Source organism: Phyllobates terribilis, unplaced genomic scaffold, assembly GCF_046119375.1.
Source record: "Phyllobates terribilis strain yellow unplaced genomic scaffold, ASM4611937v1 Scaffold_20__1_contigs__length_20440879, whole genome shotgun sequence".
NCBI lineage: Eukaryota > Metazoa > Chordata > Amphibia > Anura > Dendrobatidae > Phyllobates > Phyllobates terribilis.
This window is the reverse complement of record NW_027362780.1, coordinates 743,029-750,418: the sequence shown is the minus strand read 5'-3', so window position 1 is coordinate 750,418 and position 7,390 is coordinate 743,029.

Genomic DNA, 7,390 nt, shown 5'->3' with positions numbered 1-7,390 from the left:
TGTTTTATCCTATGCTTTATTACATAGTATTTATGTTGTTTCATCCTATGCTTTAATAAATTGTATTTATGTTGTTTTGTCCTATGCTTTATTAAATTGTATTTATGTTGTTTTATCCTATGCTTCATTAAACTGTATTTATGTTGTTTTATCCTAAGCTTTATTAAATTGTATTTATGTTGTTTTATCCTATGCTTTATTAAATTGTATTTATGTTGTTTTAACCTATGCTTTATTAAAATGTATTTATGTTGTTTTATCCTATGCTTTATTAAATTGTATTTATGTTGTTTTATCCTATGCTTTATTAAATTGTATTTATGTTGTTTTATCCTATGCTTTATTAAATTTTATTTATGTTGTTTTATCCTATGCTTTATTAAATTGTATTTATGTTGTTTTATCCTATGCTTTTATTAAACTGTATTTATGTTGTTTTAAACTATGCTTTATTAAATTGTATTTATGTTGTTTTAACCTATGCTTTATTAAATTGTATTCATGTTGTTTTATCCTATGCTTTATTAAATTGTATTTATGTTGTTTTATCCTATGCTTTATTAAATTGTATTTATGTTGTTTTGACCTATGCTTTACTAAATTGAATTTATGTTGTTTTATCCTATGCTTTATTAAATTGTATATATGTTGCTTTAACATATGCTTTATTAAATTGTATTTATGTTGTTTTAGCCTATGCTTTATTAAATTGTATTTATGTTGTTTTAACCTATGCTTTACTAAATTGTATATATGTTGTTTTATCGTATGCTTTATTAAATTGTATTTATGTTGTTTTATCCTATGCTTTATTAAATTGAATTTATGTTGTTTCATCCTATGCTTTATTAAATTGTATTTATGTTGTTTTGTCCTATGCTTTATTAAATTGTATTTATGTTGTTTTATCCTAAACTTTATTAAATTGTATTTATGTTGTTTTATCCTATGCTTTATTAAATTGTATTTATGTTGTTTTATCCTATGCTTTATTAACTTGTATTTATGTTGTTTTAACCTCCGCTTTATTACATGGTATTCATATTGTTTTATCTTATGCTTTACTAAATTGTATTCATGTTGTTTTATCTTATGCTTTATTAAATTGTATTTATGTTGTTTTAACATATGCTTTATTAAATTGTATTTATGTTGTTTTGTCCTATGCTTTATTAAATTGTATTTATGTTGTTTATCCTATGCTTTATTAAATTGTGTTTATGTTGTTTTATCCTATGCTTTATTAAATTGTATTTATGTTGTTTTGTCCTATGCTTTATTAAATTGTATTTATGTGGTTTTATCCTATGCTTTATTAAATTGTATTTCTGTGGTTTTATCCTATGCTTTATTAAATTGTATTTATTTTGTATTAACTTATGCATTATTAAATTGTATTTATGTTGTTTTGTCCTATGCTTTATTAAATTGAATTTATGTTGTTTTAACCTATGCTTTATTAAAATGTATTTATGTTGTTTTATCCTATGCTTTATTAAATTGTATTTATGTTGTTTTATCCTATGCTTTATTAAATTGTATTTATGTTGTTTTATCCTATGTTTTATTAAATTTTATTTATGTTGTTTTATCCTATGCTTTATTAAATTGTATTTATGTTGTTTTATCCTATGCTTTATTAAATTGTATTTATGTTGTTTTATCCTATGATTTATTAAATTATATTTATGTGGTGTTATCATATGCTTTATTAAATTGTATTTATGTGGTTTAATCATATGCTTTATTAAATAGTATTAATGTTGTTTAACCCTATGCTTTATTAAATTGTATTTATGTTGTTTTATCCTATGCTTTATTAAATTGTATTTATGTTGTTTTATCCTATGCTTTTATTAAACTGTATTTATGTTGTTTTAAACTATGCTTTATTAAATTGTATTTATGTTGTTTTAACCTATGCTTTATTAAATTGTATTCATGTTGTTTTATCCTATGCTTTATTAAATTGTATTTATGTTGTTTTATCCTATGCTTTATTAAATTGTATTTATGTTGTTTTGACCTATGCTTTACTAAATTGAATTTATGTTGTTTTATCCTATGCTTTATTAAATTGTATATATGTTGCTTTAACATATGCTTTATTAAATTGTATTTATGTTGTTTTAGCCTATGCTTTATTAAATTGTATTTATGTTGTTTTAACCTATGCTTTACTAAATTGTATATATGTTGTTTTATCGTATGCTTTATTAAATTGTATTTATGTTGTTTTATCCTATGCTTTATTAAATTGAATTTATGTTGTTTCATCCTATGCTTTATTAAATTGTATTTATGTTGTTTTGTCCTATGCTTTATTAAATTGTATTTATGTTGTTTTATCCTAAACTTTATTAAATTGTATTTATGTTGTTTTATCCTATGCTTTATTAAATTGTATTTATGTTGTTTTATCCTATGCTTTATTAACTTGTATTTATGTTGTTTTAACCTCCGCTTTATTACATGGTATTCATATTGTTTTATCTTATGCTTTACTAAATTGTATTCATGCTGTTTTATCTTATGCTTTATTAAATTGTATTTATGTTGTTTTAACATATGCTTTATTAAATTGTATTTATGTTGTTTTGTCCTATGCTTTATTAAATTGTATTTATGTTGTTTATCCTATGCTTTATTAAATTGTATTTATGTTGTTTTATCCTATGCTTTATTAAATTGTATTTATGTTGTTTTGTCCTATGCTTTATTAAATTGTATTTATGTGGTTTTATCCTATGCTTTATTAAATTGTATTTCTGTGGTTTTATCCTATGCTTTATTAAATTGTATTTATTTTGTTTTAACTTATGCTTTATTAAATTGTATTTATGTTGTTTTGTCCTATGCTTTATTAAATTGAATTTATGTTGTTTTAACCTATGCTTTATTAAAATGTATTTATGTTGTTTTATCCTATGCTTTATTAAATTGTATTTATGTTGTTTTATCCTATGCTTTATTAAATTGTATTTATGTTGTTTTATCCTATGTTTTATTAAATTTTATTTATGTTGTTTTATCCTATGCTTTATTAAATTGTATTTATGTTGTTTTATCCTATGCTTTATTAAATTGTATTTATGTTGTTTTATCCTATGATTTATTAAATTATATTTATGTGGTTTTATCATATGCTTTATTAAATTGTATTTATGTGGTTTAATCATATGCTTTATTAAATAGTATTAATGTTGTTTAACCCTATGCTTTATTAAATTGTATTTATGTTGTTTTATCCTATGCTTTATTAAATTGTATTAATGTTGTTTTATCCTATGCTTTATTAAATTATATTTATGTTGTTTTATCCTATGCTTTATAAATTGTATTTATGTTGTTTTATCCTATGCTTTATTAAATTGTATTTATGTTGTTTTATCCTATGCTTTATTAAATTGTATTTATGTTGTTTTAACCTATGTTTTATTAAATTGTATTCATGTTGTTTTATCTTATGCTTTACAAAATTATATTCATGTTGTTTTATCTTATGCTTTATGAAATTGTATTTATGTTGTTTTATCCTATGCTTTATTAAATTGTATTTATGTTGTTTTATCCTACGCTTTATTAAATTGTATTTATGTTGTTTTATCCTATGCTTTATTAAATTTTATTTATGTTGTTTTATCCTATGCTTTATTAAATTGTATTTATGTTGTTTTATCCTATGCTTTTATTAAACTGTATTTATGTTGTTTTAAACTATGCTTTATTAAATTGTATTTATGTTGTTTTAACCTATGCTTTATTAAATTGTATTCATGTTCTTTTATCCTATGCTTTATTAAATTGTATTTATGTTGTTTTATCCTATGCTTTATTAAATTGTATTTATGTTGTTTTGACCTATGCTTTACTAAATTGTATTTATGTTGTTTTATCCTATGCTTTATCAAATTGAATTTATGTTGTTTTATCCTATGCTTTATTAAATTGTATATATGTTGCTTTAACATATGCTTTATTAAATTGTATTTATGTTGTTTTAGCCTATGCTTTATTAAATTGTATTTATGTTGTTTTAACCTATGCTTTACTAAATTGTATTTATGTTGTTTTATCGTATGCTTTATTAAATTGTATTTATGTTGTTTTATCCTATGCTTTATTAAATTGTATTGATGTTGTTTTATCCTATGCTTTATTACATAGTATTTATGTTGTTTCATCCTATGCTTTAATAAATTGTATTTATGTTGTTTTGTCCTATGCTTTATTAAATTGTATTTATGTTGTTTTATCCTATGCTTCATTAAACTGTATTTATGTTGTTTTATCCTAAGCTTTATTAAATTGTATTTATGTTGTTTTATCCTATGCTTTATTAAATTGTATTTATGTTGTTTTAACCTATGCTTTATTAAAATGTATTTATGTTGTTTTATCCTATGCTTTATTAAATTGTATTTATGTTGTTTTATCCTATGCTTTATTAAATTGTATTTATGTTGTTTTATCCTATGCTTTATTAAATTTTATTTATGTTGTTTTATCCTATGCTTTATTAAATTGTATTTATGTTGTTTTATCCTATGCTTTTATTAAACTGTATTTATGTTGTTTTAAACTATGCTTTATTAAATTGTATTTATGTTGTTTTAACCTATGCTTTATTAAATTGTATTCATGTTGTTTTATCCTATGCTTTATTAAATTGTATTTATGTTGTTTTATCCTATGCTTTATTAAATTGTATTTATGTTGTTTTGACCTATGCTTTACTAAATTGAATTTATGTTGTTTTATCCTATGCTTTATTAAATTGTATATATGTTGCTTTAACATATGCTTTATTAAATTGTATTTATGTTGTTTTAGCCTATGCTTTATTAAATTGTATTTATGTTGTTTTAACCTATGCTTTACTAAATTGTATATATGTTGTTTTATCGTATGCTTTATTAAATTGTATTTATGTTGTTTTATCCTATGCTTTATTAAATTGAATTTATGTTGTTTCATCCTATGCTTTATTAAATTGTATTGATGTTGTTTTGTCCTATGCTTTATTAAATTGTATTTATGTTGTTTTATCCTAAACTTTATTAAATTGTATTTATGTTGTTTTATCCTATGCTTTATTAAATTGTATTTATGTTGTTTTATCCTATGCTTTATTAACTTGTATTTATGTTGTTTTAACCTCCGCTTTATTACATGGTATTCATGTTGTTTTATCTTATGCTTTACTAAATTGTATTCATGTTGTTTTATCTTATGCTTTATTAAATTGTATTTATGTTGTTTTAACATATGCTTTATTAAATTGTATTTATGTTGTTTTGTCCTATGCTTTATTAAATTGTATTTATGTTGTTTATCCTATGCTTTATTAAATTGTATTTATGTTGTTTTATCCTATGCTTTATTAAATTGTATTTATGTTGTTTTGTCCTATGCTTTATTAAATTGTATTTATGTGGTTTTATCCTATGCTTTATTAAATTGTATTTCTGTGGTTTTATCCTATGCTTTATTAAATTGTATTTATTTTGTTTTAACTTATGCTTTATTAAATTGTATTTATGTTGTTTTGTCCTATGCTTTATTAAATTGAATTTATGTTGTTTTAACCTATGCTTTATTAAAATGTATTTATGTTGTTTTATCCTATGCTTTATTAAATTGTATTTATGTTGTTTTATCCTATGCTTTATTAAATTGTATTTATGTTGTTTTAACCTATGTTTTATTAAATTGTATTCATGTTGTTTTATCTTATGCTTTACAAAATTATATTCATGTTGTTTTATCTTATGCTTTATGAAATTGTATTTATGTTTTAACACATGCTTTATTAAATTGTATTTATGTTGTTTTATCCTATGCTTTATTAAATTGTATTTATGTTGTTTTAACCTATGCTTTATTAAATTGTAATTATGTTGTTTTAACCTATGCTTTATTAAATTTTATTTATGTTGTTTTATCCTATGCTTTATTAAATTGTATTTATGTTGTTTTATCCTATGCTTTATTAAATTGTATTTATGTTGTTTTAACCTATGTTTTATTAAATTGTATTCATGTTGTTTTATCTTATGCTTTACAAAATTATATTCATGTTGTTTTATCTTATGCTTTATGAAATTGTATTTATGTTGTTTTAACATATGCTTTATTAAATTGTATTTATGTTGTTTTATCCTATGCTTTATTAAATTGTATTTATGTTGTTTTAACCTATGCTTTATTAAATTGTAATTATGTTGTTTTAACCTATGCTTTATTAAATTGTATTTATGTTATTTTAACCTATGCTTTATTAAATTGTATTTATGTTGTTTTATCCTATGCTTTATTAAATTGTATTTATGTTGTTTTATCCTATGCTTTATTAAATTGTATTTATGTTGTTTTGTCCTATGCTTTATTAAATTGTATTCATGTGGTTTTATCCTATGCTTTATTAAATTGCATTTCTTTGGTTTTATCCTATGCTTTATTAAATTGTATTTATATTGTTTTAACCTATGCTTTATTAAATTGTATTTATGTTGTTTTATCCTATGCTTTATTAAATTGTATATATGTTGTTTTATCCTATGCTTTATTAAATTGTATTTATGTTATTTTATCCTATGCTTTATTAAATTGTATTCATGTTATTTTAACCTATGCTTTATTAAATTGTATTTATGTTGTTTTATCCTATGCTTTATTAAATTGTATTTATGTTGTTTTAACCTATGCTTTATTAAATTGTATTTATGTTGTTTTATCCTATGCTTTATTAAATTGTATTGATGTTGTTTTATCCTATGCTTTATTACATATTATTTATGTTGTTTTATCCTATGCTTCATTAAACTGTATTTATGTTGTTTTGTCCTATGCTTTATTAAATTGTATTTATGTTGTTTTATCCTATGCTTTATTAAACTGTATTGATGTTGTTTTATCCTAAGCTTTATTAAATTGTATTTATGTTGTTTTATCCTATGCTTTATTAAATTGTATTTATGTTGTTTTATCCTATGCTTTATTAACTTGTATTTATGTTGTTTTAACCTACGCTTTATTTAATGGTATTCATGTTGTTTTATCTTATGCTTTACTAAATTGTATTCATGTTGTTTTATCTTATGCTTTATTAAATTGTATTTTTGTTGTTTAAACATATGCTTTATTAAATTGTATTTATGTTGTTTTGTCCTATGCTTTATTAAATTGTATTTATGTTGTTTATCCTATGCTTTATTAAATTGTATTTATGTTGTTTTATCCTATGATTTATTAAATTATATTTATGTGGTTTTATCATATGCTTTATTAAATTGTATTTATGTGGTTTAATCATATGCTTTATTAAATAGTATTAACGTTGTTTAACCCTATGCTTTATTAAATTGTATTTATGTTGTTTTATCCTATG